General features: G+C 37.3%; 1 protein-coding gene across 10 annotated transcripts in view; it reads right to left on the bottom strand.

The window, feature by feature from the left end:
- Nucleotides 1-17,746, bottom strand: part of COP1 (COP1 E3 ubiquitin ligase) — a 237,358-nt gene that overhangs the window by 215,321 nt on the left and 4,291 nt on the right. The window lies entirely within an intron of this gene.

The following is a 17,746-nucleotide window of genomic DNA, read 5'->3' as shown; positions in this document are numbered from 1 at the left end:
TCAGAATGGCTCTAATTAACAAGACAGGACATAACAAGTGCTGGAGAGGATGTGGAGAAAAGGGAACTCTCTGCACTGCTGGTGGGAGTGTAAACTAGTGTAGCCACTATGGAAAACAGTATGGAGATTCTTCAAAAAATTAAGAATAGAACTACCATACGATCCAGCTATTCTACTGCTAGGTATTTTTCCAAAGAACATGAAAACACAAATGTGTAAAAATATATGCACCCTTATGTTCACTGCAGCATTATTCACAATAGCCAAGACTTGGAAGCACCCTAGGTGTTCACCAGGGGACAAATGGATAAAGAAGATGTGGTATATATACACAATGGACTACTACTCAGCCATAAAAAAGGATGAAATCTGGCCCGTTTGTGACAACATGGGTGGATGTTGAGGGTATTATGCTGAGCAAAGTAAATTCGAGGGACAAAGTCAAATACCGTATGATCTCACTCATAAATAGAAGATAAAAAACAACAAACAAACAGATGATAGAGATTGAATTGGTGATCACCAGAAGGGAAGGGGGGAGAGAGGAAGGTGAAAGGGGTCATTGGGCACACGTGTATGATGATGGATTGTAATTATTATTTGGGTGCTGAATATGATGTAATCAACACCGAAACTGAAATATATAATGACATACACCTGAAATTTACATAACATTATAAGCCAATATTACCACAATAAAAAACAAATAAAATTTTAAAATAATATAAAATTACAAAAGGAAAAAGAGCGGGCAAGACTACCACATATGTCATATAATATGTTTCACTAATACTAAAAGTTGCATGCAATACCTAAAAATTACTATCAGATCAGTTTAAACCACCAGCTTTTACATAATGACTTCTGAGTAACACGTGCATTAGAGAAGAGAATCGCCATTCTTTTCACCAAAAGCTAGCTTTTTAACCAGAGTTAAGGTCAAGAGTTTCAGCAAAAATGGAATTCAACTGAAATTTATCCTAGCTATGCCACCTACAGCTTTCTGACTTTGGGCAAGTAGTTATCCTGCTTCCTCATTTGTATAACTGAGATGATATTTATAGCATAGGATCACTGTATTGATTAACAAAATATCTATGAAGTACTCAGTACAATTCCTGGTTTATAATATGCAATAAATGGTAGAATACACAAAAAGAGAATATGAAAAAAACTGTATCAGTGACAGAAACTTGGGAAGAGTGGTATCTACCCAAGCTAAAAACTTCAAGGAATTCCTATCAGAAATCGGTAGAACAGAATAGAAGAATATAAGGACTCATGACCACTACCCTTCCCAAAAAAGGGAAGATTATCATAGGAAATACAGAAATACAGAGGAGGTCCTAACAAAACACCCCTAACTCTCCCTAATTTTGATAAACAAGAACATACCCAGAGCAAGTTTTGGGAAAAACTGCAAACAAATCCATTTAGAACCCCGTCCACTCTGCCAATCAATAGCATTCAAGGAAGATGAGCTAGAAGACCCAACCAAAAGTACAGGCATAGCAAGTATATGAATTGGCAGCCAGGCCAAACATTATATATATACCTGAAATTTTATATAATCCCTCAAAATGTTTACAAACCCCAAAAACTTTTTATGGATCCCCCAATACAGAGGCATCATCAAAAAGGGGGAAGAAATCACGTATGGATTAAGTCACCCCCTGGTACTGTTCATGTCTCCGGCACCACCATAATACCAGCATTTCTTGTAAACCAACATTCAACACACAAAATCCAATAGGAAAAAAAGGGAAAGAATGTCAATTCCTAATTCATAGAAGAGGAAAACACACTGCCTTTCAAGTACACGCATGTTCCAAATCACTAGTAATCAAACAATGCACATTAAGACAATAAAATAACTTTATCCTCATTAAATTATTAGAAAATTGGAATTCCAAGTATATTAGGGAGGATATAGAGAAACAAGAATGTCCATGCAGAGATATTCTAGCAAGCAACCTACACTAAGTATTCATATACTTATGACCCAGTAATCTTACTTTTGAGATTATATGTAAATAGGTACAGCTAAATACATCTACATATTCCTGAGTATACATGTGTGTAGTAAGTCTGTATACATATATGCAAATGCATATATATGTGTGTATGTATTTATGTATATATATGTGGCTGTGCATGCATGGGTGCGCGTGTGTGTAAAGCCAAGAAAAACATCCACATCTATAAAGAGAGATCATGTATGAGGATACTTGCAACAAGCCAGATACCCATTGTGACAGCAGGGAATTAGAGGCAGGCTTAATGCTCATAATTACAAGGACAGAGAAGTAAAATGTACTTGGATATATACTATAAAACACCATGCATGGGGGCCCGCCCCAGGGCCAAGTGGTTAAGGATCCTGGGCACGGACATGGCACTGCTCCTCAGGCCATGCTGAGGTGGCGTCCCACATGCCACAACTAGAAGGACCCACAACTAAAATACACAACTATGTACTGAGGGGATTTGGGGAGGGAAAAAAAAAAAAGCAGAGGAAAAAAACATCATGCAACAGTCAGAAGGAATGAACCAAAGGTACCTGGAGCAACATGGCTAGATGTTTTATCAAGTGAAAACAGACATGAAAATGAGACGTATGCCACAATGCAATTCATATAAACTTAAAACATGGAAAAATATGTATTTCACAGGGATACATATATTCAAAGACATATATAATCACAATAGAAAACCAAGAGAAGAAGTCAGGGCAATAAGAAATGAAGTAGGGGAAGGAATACAATCCCTTATTCAATAAGAATGTCATCAACAGGGGCTGGCCCGGTGGCGCAGCGGTTAAGTGTGCATGTTCCGCTTTAGAGGCCTGGGTTTGCTGGTTCGGATCCCGGGTGCAGACATGGCACTGCTTGGCACGCCGTGCTGTGGCAGGCATACCACGTATACAGTAGAGGAAGATGGGCACAGAAGTTAGCTCAGGGCCAGTCTTCCTCAGCCAAAAGAGGAGTATTGGCAGCAGTTAGCTCATGGCTAATCTTCCTCAAAAAAAAAAAGAATATCAATAATAGGATGTACCATTATATACTACTAAAAAACAAACAACTCTGTTCATTAAATTACGATAGTACTTTCTTATCAGTTCGGAATTTTACTTTATGCTTCTCTAAAAAGTTCTTTTAGACAAGTTTTATATCACTCTTGTGAAAAAAATACACACACACATAAATAAGAGTTTTCCAACAAATTTTCATTCTTCACCATCTAACTTTTCTGAATCTGTTTTTTACTTCATCACTAACATCCAGATTTTTCCACACAATACTATCCATTACTTTGGTGAGGCAGCATTTATTAAGAGAATCAATAATAGAACTAAAAGCTATTGGTACTAGATTCTTAGGCCAGGCTGACATTTAGCCAGTTAACCTTCATCTGAGTCTAACTTTAGGAATGTTGCTAAACATGTCCAATTCACCACATCCCAGAATCTCCTCCACTCCTACCTCCCACATACATACATTAAGTTCATAGGAAATAAGAGTAATTCACAACTATCTCAGAGACTTTCTTTCAATCTGCTGAAACCTATATCAAGTTTTGAGGTGGGCATTTTCTAGGCTCATACATCTGCACGAAATGACAGCTACATCCAACTGCCATCTAGCCTTAACCACTCGGCCACGGGGCCGGCCCCCATGCATGGTGTTTTATAGTATATATCCAAGTACATTTTACTTCTCTGTCCTTGTAATTATGAGCATTAAGCCTGCCTCTAATTCCCTGCTATCACAATGGGGATCTGGCTTGTTGCAAGTATCCTCACACATGATCCCTCTTGATAGATGTGGATGTTTTTCTTGGCTACACACATACACAGCCACATATATATACATAAATACATACACATGTATATACGCATTTACATATATTAAAATTCCATCATCTATAACATATAACCCAATTTTCAGATATGTCAAAGCACAAAAGAAAAAAGTTCAATTTAGGACCACAGAAATATGACAAAGTAAAACAAAGCAAGAAAGGAGCCTTGGATAGGCCAAGGGATGATGCAAAACATGATTAGCTCACTCTGCACTCGAGGTAAAAATCTAACTGCAATCAGACTTACCCTCTTACCATATACACTTAGAAAACTGGGAGGAAAAATACATGAAACAATTGCTTTCAGACACTGGACACTAGGCAGCACAGTACTGAGATCTTTCACAGGAGTGAAACAAACGAAGTGAACACTGGACAGACCCAGATTTCTGCCTTCACAGAAAACTTCACAGGCCCAAGGAGGGAGAATACAAACACAGCACCACAATCTCACTAATTCAGGAAGGCTAAAACAAAAAGAATTCAAAGGTTCGAACACCAGAGAAGAAAGAGCTACAAGGAGAAAGAATTCTAGAAAGCTACACAGTGTTCTCCTCAAGTCTGTTGCTCAATACTAGTCACACACTTTCAGGGTAAAACTCCACAAGATCAGTTTAAAAATGTCAAGGGGGATATAAAACGCAGGGCATTCAATATAGAGAGCCCCCCCAAAAGAGTCATTAGTAGTGAAACTAAACTAGTTCTAGAAAAATGGCTCCTCATAATCCACCCTCGAAAAAAAATTAAGTTAAATTTTTTTTTAAAAAATCCTCAAAAGGATAAAACTAATCTGTAAGAAACTTAACTTTCTGCCGGAACAAAGTCCAACACACTATAAAGAAAAAAACAAAATTCAGAACTCAATAATGGAAAGTTTACAATGTCTATTATCCAATAAAAAAATTACTAGACAAGTAAAACAGCAGAAAAATGTAACCCATGTATAGAAGAAAAACCAGTTAATAGACACAAAGACATAAATAATGGAATCAGAAGAAAAGGACTTCAAAACATATATTACAAATATGCTCAGTGATTTAAAGGAAAACATGAACATACTGAGGAGGAAAATGGAAGATCTACAAAGAACCAACTGGAACTCTACAGAAAGTAAAATGTAATTGCTAGAAATTTAAAAAAAACAACATTAGAGACAAAGCATTATTTTCATGGGTTCATCAATACATGAAACACAAATTAAGAAGCAGTGAATCTGGGGCCAGCCCAGTGGCGCAGCAGTTAAGTTCGCATGTTCCGCTTCCGCGGCCCGGGATTCGCCAGGTCAGATCCTGGCTGCAGACATGGCACCAACTGTCAAACCATGCTGTGGCAGGCGTCCCACATATAAAGTAGAGGAAGATGGGCATGGATGTTAGCTCAGGGCCAGTCTTCCACAGCAAAAAGATGGGGAGGATTGGTAGCAGATGTTAGCTCAAGGCTAATCGCCCCCCCCCCCCAAAAAGAAAACCAGCAAATCTGAAGATAGGTCAACCGACACTATCCAAAGTAAAACACAAAGAGAAAAAGAAAAAAGAAAATACAGCATCCAAGAACTGTGAGACAATATCAAATGGTCTAACATATGTGTAATCAAAGTCATAGAGAAGACAGAGAGAACGAATCAGAAGAAGTATGTGAAGAGATAGTGGCTGACATTTTATTTTTTTTGGAGAAACATTAGCCCTGAGCTAATTGCTGCCAATACTCCTCTTTTTGCTGAGGAAGACTGGCCCTGAGCTAACATCCGTGTCCATCTCCCTCTACTTTATATGTGGGACGCCTACCACAGCATGGCTTTTTGCCAAGCAGTGCCATGTCCGCACCCGGGATCTAAACCAGCGAACCCCGGGCCGCCGAGAATCGGAACATACGCACTTAACCGCTACGTCGCTGGGCCAGCCCCAACATTTTTTTTAAAGACATAATACCACAGATCCAAGAAGCTCAGAAAACCCCACACAGAGGAAAAGTAATTTTTAAATCCCGACACATACATTGCATTTAAAGTGCAAAGATAAAGAGAAAACCAAAGATAAGGAGATAATCTTGAAAGCAGTTGTAGAAAAAAAGACATCACATAAAGAGGAACAAAGATAAGAATTATAACAGACTTTTCATCAGAAACGATGACAGCCAAAAAGACAATGGAGTGACTTCTTTAAAATACTGAAAGGAAAAACTTTCAACTCAGAAATTTATACCCCCAGAAAATACCTTTCAAAAATGAAGGCAAAATAATTCCATTTTTAAACAAACATAAACAGAGAAAATTCATTGCACACAGACCTTCACTACAAGATATATTAATATAAGTTCTGCTTACAGAAGGAATATGAAACCAGACAGAAAATCTACATAAAGAAATAAAGAGCTCTAAAAATGGTAACAATGAACATAAATATAAAATATATATTTTCCATGCTTAATCATTCTAAAACCTTAGCAACAGAAAAAGTTCACGTTCGAATAAGGAGCATAATACCGTCCCTAGAAACACTGAAAACAGGACAGGAAAACAGCAATTAATAGAAATTATAATCTAATATTTTAAAGTGGACTGAAAAGAATAAAGAAAATGATAAAAAGCATTTGGAAAAAAAGAAAATTCTTCACCAGAAAACCTCAGAAACCAGGTGTTAGGAAGAAAGAATTATCTGAAAAGAGAGGTGAAAGAACTCAGGAAAGTATTCTAAATATAAGAAAAAGAAAGAACACAAGAGCAAATAAACATAATGGATACTGATTTAAGAGAAAATACGATGGCCAATTTAGGCAACTGATTTTGCAACCCCAACCAAAGAACTTCAAATATACCACAAAACTGACCACACGGGTACTATTCAAAACATTATCAGTAGTGATTATTTTGAACTTTTGCCTCTTGTCATTGTTTTATTAAAATAATGTTCTTCATAGGGCCAGCCCTGTGGTGAGTGGTTAAATTTGCACCCTACGCTTCAGCAGCCCAGGGTTTCGCCGGTTCAAATCCTGGGCAGAGACATGGCACTGCTTACGAGGCCACACTGAGGCGGTGTCCCACATGCCACAACTGGAAGGACCTACAACTAAAAGATACACAACTATGTACCAGGGAGCTTTGGGAGAAAAAGGAAAAAAAAAAAACTTAAAAAAAATAAATAAAATAAAATAATGTTGTTCAATTAAATCTTTTAAGAAGACATTTCAATACTAATCATCAAAACTAAGGGCCGATATTATACTTCACAACCTTAAGCTTGCCGAAGAGTTAACTATGTCATTTAAGTGCATTTAAAAGCCAACAATGCAGAACAGATACAGAAAATTATTTTTAAAATTCTACTATTTTGTATTTATAAGGCACATCATCTCAGTTAAGCAAAGGTCATATCATAATCAGTTTGACTCTCAGTTTACATTTTTAACCAGGGCCCTATTTGTAATCTCCCTCAATTTTATATGCATCACCTGCTTCAAAAGCAGCATCCAAACTTATTAAATGATACAAAGTATAATCTCAGAACTTTCTAACAAAAACAATAAACACATTGTTCAATCAATGTATACTTTGGTACTGACACTAACTCCATTAAGCTTTCACAAAATGCGGCAACTGTCTCATAGCAGTAGCGGTTCTAACCAACCAAGTACACAATCTTTCAAAGGTTAAGTACTAAAAAACATAACATTACCAAGATAATCAGAGCCAGGAACAATCTAGAATCACCTAGGAAAACAAGGAGGGCTTACATCTTACCTAAACAAAACCAAAGAACCACTTTCTTTTTTGGTGCCAAATGCCAAACCCGAGCAACTATCACCTGATTCTTTTCAGTGATTTCATAATTTACAGTTTCTTTATACATGTATTATATAGTCTAAGCCTCACAATCCTACGATGGAATATTACTATATTTCAATTTATAAGTGAAGAAATAGACTCCAAGTCAATCATTCATTTGCCCAAAGTTAAATCTCAGGGCTTTTAATTCCAAGTTCAGTGTCCTTTGCCCCATGCTATGATCTCAGAAGATAAAGGAAACAAATAATATGGATCATTGTGACTATGAAAATTAAAATCACTATCAATGTATAGAAGACCTTGGAAAAAATTATTTTGAATATGCTGAAATTTATATACATCCTTCAAGAATTAAAGACACTCAACGAAAGACAGTAGTCACAGGAATGTTTCTTTCTTCCTCTCAAAATGTCCAAAACTTGAAATTTCTTTAGCTTCCTCCTTCCTCTTACACCAGTGGCAATACAACCATCCTCAAGCCATCCTCCATTCTCAACTGGCCCCAGCTGGATTCAGGACTGGAAGACAAGGAAATGAATAAAAAAGGAAAAAATAAACCTCAAATCCTTTTTTATACCTACACCTATAACTCTAGATCCCCAGAACACTTTTTCACAGGCAGCAGTCAGGTTCCAGCCTCTGTCCCATCATTTGACTCCTTCCTTGTTTCATTTGGTATGATAAAAAGCCCTGAAAAACTTAAACCTCTCTTTTTCCAAAGGTAGAGATTAAATTTATTTGTATTTTGTAAAGAGATTCCTCCCTAACCTATCTCCATTAGCACCCATGTTTAACATTGTCTTACGTCACAGGTTCTCTGAGTAAGGACAGGAAAGATGAAGAAAAGGAACAGAAGGCAAACTTTTTAGACTCTATAATTTAATAATGAAATCTTTAAAATGGGGGAGAATTCAAAATAGCTATATGCTAGCTTCAGGGCGGAGCTTTAAGAAAGATGAGACAACAATGGGCTAGTAAAGAAAAGACATCATGATTAATACAACAACTAATACACATGAAAAGATAAGCAGGGGAGTCAATCTCTGATATGCACAAACAAAAAACAGATTGGATCAGGGAACCAAATATAGCCATCAAGTGTCAATACTGGTTCCTCTAAGCATGAAAATCACCCCAATACACTCTCAGTCTCTTCCTGGACCTTATTCCATTCACACATTTCAAAGGCTCTTACTCAAACAGAGCATCCGTTCTGACCACCAGCAAAGGCTTAAAGTTGGAGAAGAATTTTAATTAGGCTTGTGTAGTTCTAAGACAGATGGAGCACTTAGAATTATCTCATAGCAAACACCAGGACCAGGCCTCATAGGGTGTTGGATTCAAGGTGAATCCAGAGAACTCAGCCCAGGAATACAGAACACAGATCTTCACAAGCGATCTACGATTAATGTGACTGACAGCTTCTTTTTCCACTTTTCAAGGATACCAGCTTGCACTATATAGCCCTTGCAGCACCACCACTACATCAGGAACTTTAATTAAAACAGGCCAATTCTAGGGGCCAGCCCCATGGCCAAGTGGTTAAGTTCATGTGCTCTGCTTTGACGGCCCAGGGTTTCGTCAGTTCAGATCCTGGGCGCGGACCTAGCACAGCTCATCAAGCCATGCTGAGGCAGCGCCCCACACAGCAGAAGCAGAAGGACCCACAACTAGAATATACAACTAAGTACTGGGGGACTTTGGAGAGAAGGAGAAGAAAAAAAACGACTGGCAACAGATGTTAGCTCAGGGCCAACCTTTAAAAACATAAAATAAAACAGGCCAATGTAGGTGTTTCTTTTTTTATTTCAAATTCCTAACAGACAATATGATTGGCCCAAAATATCTTTTCAAGTCAATTCCAACAAGATGTAATTGCTATATTTTAGTCACATTTCAGAAGAGCACCCATCACAGGCCAATCATTTGTGGATGACATCAAATTCACACAGAAGAAAGACATAGTTGCCTACACAGGAAGGGTTACAGAAACAGAAATTTCTAATATAAGGAAGCATGGACAGGGGAGGTACCATATCCAACATGTTCCATTAGACAGTATCCCCATCCCATTATCCAGGGGTGAAAGAAATCCCCAAACTACATGGAAAATGTGTCTCTTGTATCCTTATTTGGATTTTTTACAGTAACTTTTTAAAAAATTGTTTTAGTAAAGTCTCATTTTATAAATACAGTACTGAATTTAAAATATAGACCAATTAAATTAGTCTTCTATTCTTGAACTGAAAACCCAAACACTATACATAACATATACCTCTACAGAAAATGTATTCAACCAGTGAAAATCTAGACCACAAGTTTTCTCTCTACTTTACTTTGACTACCAAGAAATATACTGTTGACTGACCCAAGTTAATTACTGAAGACCAAAGCACAACCTTTAAAAAGTAATAAAAGAATGACCAATAATAAGCCCATAAAAAGATGCTCAACATCACTAGACAATCGGGGAATACAAATCAAAACCACAATGAGATACCACTTGACACCCACTACATTGGGTACAATCAAAAAAATGAAAAATGATACATATTGGTGAGGATCTGGAGAAACTGAAATCCCTGCAGTTCTGGTGAGAATATAAAATGATGCAGCCTCTGTGGAAAACAGCTTGGCAGTTCCTCAGAACATTTTACACAGAATTACCATATGACTTTAGCAGTTACACTCCTAGGTAAACAGCACAGAGCCTGGAAAACATCAGGTTCCAAGAAAACTTTTATACTAATGATCACAAGAACATTATTCATAATAAATAAAAAGTGGAAACAACCCAAATGTCCATCAAGTGATAAATGGATAAAAGAAATATGGTCTATCACTATAATGGAATATTATTCAGCCATAAAAAATGATACACACTCTAAGATGGATGAACCTTAGAAGCACTATGCTAAGTAAAAGAAGCTAGACACAAGAGATCTCATACTGTATGACTCCACTTACATGATATGTTCAGAACAGGCAAATCAATAGAGACAGAAAGCAAATTAGTGGTTGCCAAGGGAAGCAGAGAAGGAGAGTGACTGCTTAACAGATATAGGGTTTCCTTTTGGTGCGATGAAAATGCTCTGGAACTAGACAGCTGTGATGACTGCAAAACACTGCGAATGTACTAAAGACCACTGAACTGTACACCTTAAGTGGTTAAAATGGTGAATTTTATGGTATGAATTTTATCTCAATTTTTTTTAAAAAAAGGAATAAAGAACTTACACTTCAGGCCATGAGGGAGCAACAGAATGAATCCTACAGAATGGAAGCATACTGCTGCAAAATTTTTACACTGTATATGAAATGATGTAACACTATTTGAAGGTAGAAGGTGAAAAGTTAAAAACGAATACTGTAAATTCTAGAGTAAGCACCTCCCCCAAACACACACACACACCACACACACCCCACACACAACTATGACTACTAAGTCAATTGTGGAAATAAAATGGAAATCCTAAAAATATCCAACTAATCCAAAAGAAGGCAAGAAAAGAAGGAGAAAAGGAATTGAGGGGACAAATAGAAAATGAAGAGCAAGTAAAATATACACATAAAACCAAGCACATCATAATTATGTTAAAAGGTAAACAGTCTAACCCAATTAAAAGGCAAGCTGTCACATTAAATAAAAAAGGAAGACTCAACCATATACTATCCACAAGAAATCTACTTTAAATATTAAATCAGATATCGAAGTAGTGAAGGACAAAAAAAAAGCCATGGAAACACTGATGAAAAGAAGCTGGGGAGCTATATTAACATCAGACTAAATGGCTTTCAGAACAAGTATTACCAGGAATGAAGAAGGATGTCTCAGGGCCAGCCCCATGGCCTAGTGGTTAAGCTCAGCACGCTTCACTTCAGCAGCCCGGGTTCAGTTCCTGGGCGCAAACCTACACCACTCACCTGCAGCCATGCTGTGGCAGCGACCCACATACAAAATAGAGGAAGATTGGAACAGATGTTAGCTCAGGGAGAATCTTCCTCAGCACAGGGAAACAAAAAAAAAAAAGAGAGTCGTTTCAAAATGATAAAGGGATCAATTCACCAACTATAAAGGTGTGTGCCCTACTAAAATAGCTTCAAAATACATGAAGCAAAGGCTGACAGAATTAAACGGAGACAAAGCCAAACCCACAATTATAGTTGGAATGGTTAAAGATTTAACACTTCTCCTTCAGTAATGGATAGGACAAGTATATAGAAAATCAACAGGGGTACTAGAGAACTTAAACAAAACATCGACCAACTTGACTATTTGAGATTTATAGAACAGATCAGCCTACACAGAGCACAATACTCATTTTTTTCAAGTGTATATGGAACATTAACCATGATAAAGCTTACAGTGGACCATGAAACAAGTTATCAATAAATTTAAAATAACTAAATTCATACAAGTCATATTCTCTGAACAAAGGTGAATTACATTAGAAATCAATGACAGAATGATATCCAGAAAATTCTCATTTAAAAATTAAACAATATATTTCTAAATAACCCATGGTTCGAATAAGAAATCACAATGGAAGTGACAAAGTACTTTGAACTGAATGAAAATTAAAAGATACAACTAATGCAAGGATGAGAAAGGGAAATTGATAGGATTAAATGTTTTTCTTAGATAGAAGGCAAAAAAATCAATAATCTAAGCTTCTATATTCAGAAACCAAAAAAAGAGGAAACAAAGCAGAAGGAAAGAAATAATAAAAAATAAAACCAGGAGCCAGCCCGGTAGCACAGTGGTTAAGTGTGCATGTTCTGCTTCTCAGCGGCCCGGGGTGTGCCGGTTCGGATCCCGGGTGCAGACATGGCACTGCTTGGCACACCGTGCTGTGGTTGGTGTCCCACATATAAAGTAGAGGAAGATGGGCACGGATGTTAGCTCAGGGCCAGGCATCCTCAGCAAAAAAAAAAAAAGAGGAAGACTGGTGGTAGTTAGCTCAGGGCTAATCTTCCTCGAAAAATAAAATAAAAATAAAAAAATAAAATAAAATAAATAAAACCAAAAATCAGTGAAACAGAAAATGGACAATCTATATAGAAAATCAGTAATACCAAAGCCAGTTACTTTAAAAGATTAACAAATCTGGTAATCCTCTAGCTAAACTGTTCAAGGGGAAAAAAAAGAAAAAACAAATTACCAGTATCAGGAATGAAAGAAGGGACATCCCTTCAAATACCATAAACATTAAAAGCATAAGGAAATATTATAAACTTTATACCAATAAGTTCAATAACTTCGGTTAAATGAATAAATCCCTTAGCAGACAAATTGTCGAAGTTCACTCAAGAAATAAAGAACCTACGTAACCCTTTATCTATTAAAGAGATACTGACGTAGCAAATAAAAACCTCCCCACAAAAACTGTGGCTTCACTGGTAAATTCAACCCAAGACTTAAGAAACATACCAATTCTGTACAAACTCTTTCAGAAAACAGAAGAGAAGAGAAGGGAGAACAGAGGATTTCTCATCTCCTTTCAGAAGTCCAGCATTACTCTGTGATTGGCTGAACTGTGTTCCCCCAAAATTCAAACGTTGAAATCCCAAGCCCCAGTACCTCAGAATGTGACTGTATTTCAAGATTGGGCCTTAAAGAGGTAATTAAGGTAAAATGAGGTCATATGGGTAGGCCCTAATCCAATATGACTGGTGTCCTTAGAAGAGGACAGTAGGACACAGACAACACACAGACCCAGGGGTGCTCATGTGAAGATACATCAAGAAGGTGGCCATCTACAAGCCAAGGAGAGAGGCCTCAGAGGATTCCAAACCTGCTGACACCTTGATCTTGGACTCCTAGCCTCCAAAACTGTGAGAAAATAAATCTGTTGTTTAAGGTACCCAGTCTGTTATTATGTTATGGCAGCCCTAGCAAACTCATATACCCTGATACCAAAACCAAATATATATATATATATTATATATTTATATATTATATATGTTATATATACACCTATAATATATAGAGATATATATATAAAACAAGACAACCATAGCCCAGTATCACTCATAAACAAAAATGCAAAAAATCACTTTAAAAAAAATTAGCAAATAGGGCATACAAATTGTAAGGAAAGATGTAAAACTGTCTTGATTTGCAGATGATATGATTATCTTCCCAGAAAGTCCCAGTGAGGGGCCAGCCCAGCAGCGCGGCAGTTAAGTCTGCACTCTCTGCTTCGGCGGCCTGAGGTTCGCTGGTTCGGATCCCAGGTGAGGACCTATGCACCGCTTGTCAAGCCATGCTGTGGCAGCCATCCTACATATAAAGTAGAAGAAGATGGGCACAGATGTTAGCTCAGAGCCAATCTTCCTCAGCAAAAAGAGGAAGACTGGCGGCAGATGTTAGCTCAGGGCTAATCTTCCTCAAAAAAAAAGAAAGAAAGTAAGTCCCATTGGTTCTACCAAAAAACTAGTAGAACTAAAAAGTGAATTTAACTATTCACAGAATACAAAGTTAATATACAAAAATAAATTTATTTCCATATATTAGCAACAAGTAAAAACTGAAATTAAAATAACTTTAATAACAGCATCAAAAACATAAAATACTTAAAGGTAAGTTTAACAAAATTTGTGCAAGATCCAAACACTGAAAACTATAAAACATTGCTAAGAGAAATTAAAGACCTGGGGCTGGTCCCGTGGCCGAGTGGTTAAGTTCACGCGCTCCGCTGCAGGCAACCCAGAGTTTCGTTGGTTCGAACCCTGGGCACGGACATGGCACTGCTCATCAAACCACGCTGAGGCAGCCTCCCACATGCCACAACTAGAAGGACCCACAACGAAGAATATACAACTATGTACTGGGGGGCTTTGGGGAGAAAAAGGAAAAAAATAAAATCTTAAAAAAAATAAAGTAAATAAATAAATGACTGAATTGTATGGGATGTAAATTATATCTCAGCAAAGATATTTAAAAAGAAAAATTTAAGACCTAAATAATTGGAGAAATATACCATGTTCATGATTCAAAGATTCAATATTGTTAAGATGTCAAATCTTCCCAAATTGAGTCATAGATTCAAAGTAAGCCAAATGAAAATCCTAGCATGCTTTTTTGAAGCAATTGGTAAGCTAAGTCTAAAATCTATGTGGAAATACAAAGGATCTAAATAATCAAAATGACTTTGAAATAGAGGAACAAAATTACACTATCTGATTTCAAGACTTACTATAATGATACAGTAATCAAGACAGTGTGGTATTGGCATAAGGATAAACATATAGATCAATGGAACAGAATAAAGACTACAGAAATAAACTCATATAAATGGCTAATTTTTGAGAAAAGTTCAAGAAAATTCAATCAACAAAGATGGTCTTTCAACAAATGGGTGCTACAATAACTGGGTATCCATAGTGGAAGGGAAAATCTTCAACCCTTACCACACACAGCACATAAAAACCAACATGAAATGATCATATACCTAACCACAAGACAACTATAAAGCTTCTAGAAGAAAATATACAAGAAAATCTTTTGTGACTTCATGTTAGACAACAATTTCTTATATAGAATATAAAAGCTATAAACCATAAAAGAAACAATCCATAAACTCAACTTAAACTTTAAAATTTTGCACTTCAAAAGATACTGTTAAGAAAATAAGGTGCCGGCCTGGTGGCACAGTGGTTAAGTGCACACGTTCCGCTTCTCGGCGGCCCGGGGTTCACTGGTTTGGATCCCAGGTGCGGACACAGCACCGCTTGGCACACCATGCTGTGGTAGGCTTCCCACATATAAAGTAGAGGAAGATGGGCATGGATGTTAGCTCAGGGCCAGTCTTCCACAGCAAGAAGAGGAGGATTGGCAGCAGATGTTAATTCAGGGCTAATCTTCCTCAAAAAACAAAAGGAAAAAAAAGATAAGCACAGACTTGGAGAAAATATCACAATACATAGGAATGACCAAAGACTTATACCTAGAATATATAAAGAACCCTTCCCACTCAAGACAAAAAAGAGAAAAATGGGCAGAAAGATAGAACAGACACCTTATAAAAGATACACAAATGGAAAATAAGCACATGAAAATACACCCAACATCATCAGTCATTTAGGTAATGCAAGTTATGACAATGAGATACTACAACACATCCACTAGAATGACTAAAATTTGAAAGACTGAAAACACCACACATTGTCAAGGATGTAGAACTGGAACTCTTAAACATCACTGGTAGAACTACAAAATGATACAGCCACTTTAGGAAACAGTTTTGCAGTTTCTTATAAAGTTAAACACATACTTGGCATACAATCCAGCAATACAATCCTAGATATTTACCCAAGAGATGTGAAGACATGTCCACACAGAAACCTGAATGTGAATGTTTACAACAGCTTTCTCCACAAGTGCCAAAAACTAGAAACAAAGAAACTCAAATATCTTCAACCCACAAACATATAAACAAGTCATGTTATATCCATATAATGGAATACGACCCAGTGATTAAAAGAAAACACTATGATACATTCAACATTACTGAATCTCAAAAACATTATGCCAAAAGAAAGCAAGCAGACACAAAACACTACATACTGAATACTATTAATACAAAATCCTAGAAAAGGGAAAACTATAGTGATAGAAAACCATCACTGGTTGCCAGGTGTCAGGTCTGAGGGTAGAAGACAGAACGCAGTGTTGCCCCAAGTAAACATTCTAAGGTGATGGAAATGTTCTATATCTTGATTAGGGTGGTGGTTACACAGATGTATTCGTCATAACTCATTGAACTATATACACTTAAAACTGGTAACTTCTTTTTTTGAAGAAGATTAGTCCTTAGCTAACATCTGCCACCAATTCTCCTCTTTTTGCTGAGGAAGACTGGCCCTGAGCTAACATTCATGCCCATCTTCCTCTACTTTATACATGGGATACATACCACAGCATGCCTTGCCAAGCAGTGCCACGTCCGCAGTTGGGATCCAAACCGGCGAACGCTGGACCACCAAAGCAGAACATTCCCACTTAACCGCGGTGCCACCGGGCCGGCCCCAAAGTATTTCTTAATAAAGCCAATTTTAGGACCAGCCCCAGTGGCCTAGTGGTTAAGTTCATCTCACTCCATTTTGGTGGCCCAGGTTCAGTTCGTGGGTGCAGACCCACTGCTCTGTTAGCAGCCATGCTGTGCGGCTGGCCCACATACTAAAAAAAAATAGAGGAAGACTGGCACAGATGGTAGCTCAGGGCAAATCTTCCTCAGCAAAAAGAAAGAATAATAATAAAGCTGATTTTAAACAAAATTTCCAGCCTCTGAATAAAGTCAAGGTAATATAAAGGTTTATAACTTGAGATCTGATTCAGAATCTCTGGATATAAACACTGATAGGATCATCATTAACTGTATGAACTGAGACAAGTTACATGACCTCTCTGACCCTCATTTCCTCATCTATAAAACGGGAATTATAAACGTATCTGTATCAAAGTTGTTGTGAAGACTGAATAAGTAATACTAAACTCTTAGAACAATGCCTGGCAAAAAATAACAGCTTATATTGGAGCACATATTATTATGAGTATGTGTGCCAAACCAATTGTTAATACAGCTTATTCAATCTTCACTTTAGAGTGAACTTGTCATTTATGAACTTTGAGTTTCAAGTATCTAAAAATGCCCCCAAAATAATTATAATTTTTACTGAAGCCAGCCCCGGCAGTCTAGTGGTTAAGATTCAGCACTCTCACTGCTGCGGCACAAGTTTGTTTCGCGATCAGGGAATCACACCACCCAGTCTGTTAATTGTCATACTGTGGTGGCTGCATGTTGCTGTGATGCTGAAAGATATGCCACTAGTATTTCAAATACCAGCAGGATCACCTATGGTGGGCAGGTTTCAGTGGAGCTTCCAGACTCAGACAGACTAGGAAGAAGACCTGGTCATACACTTCCAAAAAAAACTGGCCATGAAAACCCTATGAATAGCAGCGAAGCATTGTCTGACACAGTGCCAGAAGGTGAGACCAGGCAGGGTTCCACTCTGTGGTACACAGGGTCGCTAGGAGTCAGAATCAATTCAAGAGCACTAACAACAAAATTTTTACTAAACCCACTTTGTCTCATTATC

Source organism: Equus asinus, chromosome 25, assembly GCF_041296235.1.
Source record: "Equus asinus isolate D_3611 breed Donkey chromosome 25, EquAss-T2T_v2, whole genome shotgun sequence".
In the NCBI taxonomy this organism is placed as follows: domain Eukaryota; kingdom Metazoa; phylum Chordata; class Mammalia; order Perissodactyla; family Equidae; genus Equus; species Equus asinus.
Note: the sequence above shows the minus strand (reverse complement) of the source record. Positions and strands in the feature narration are given on the sequence as shown.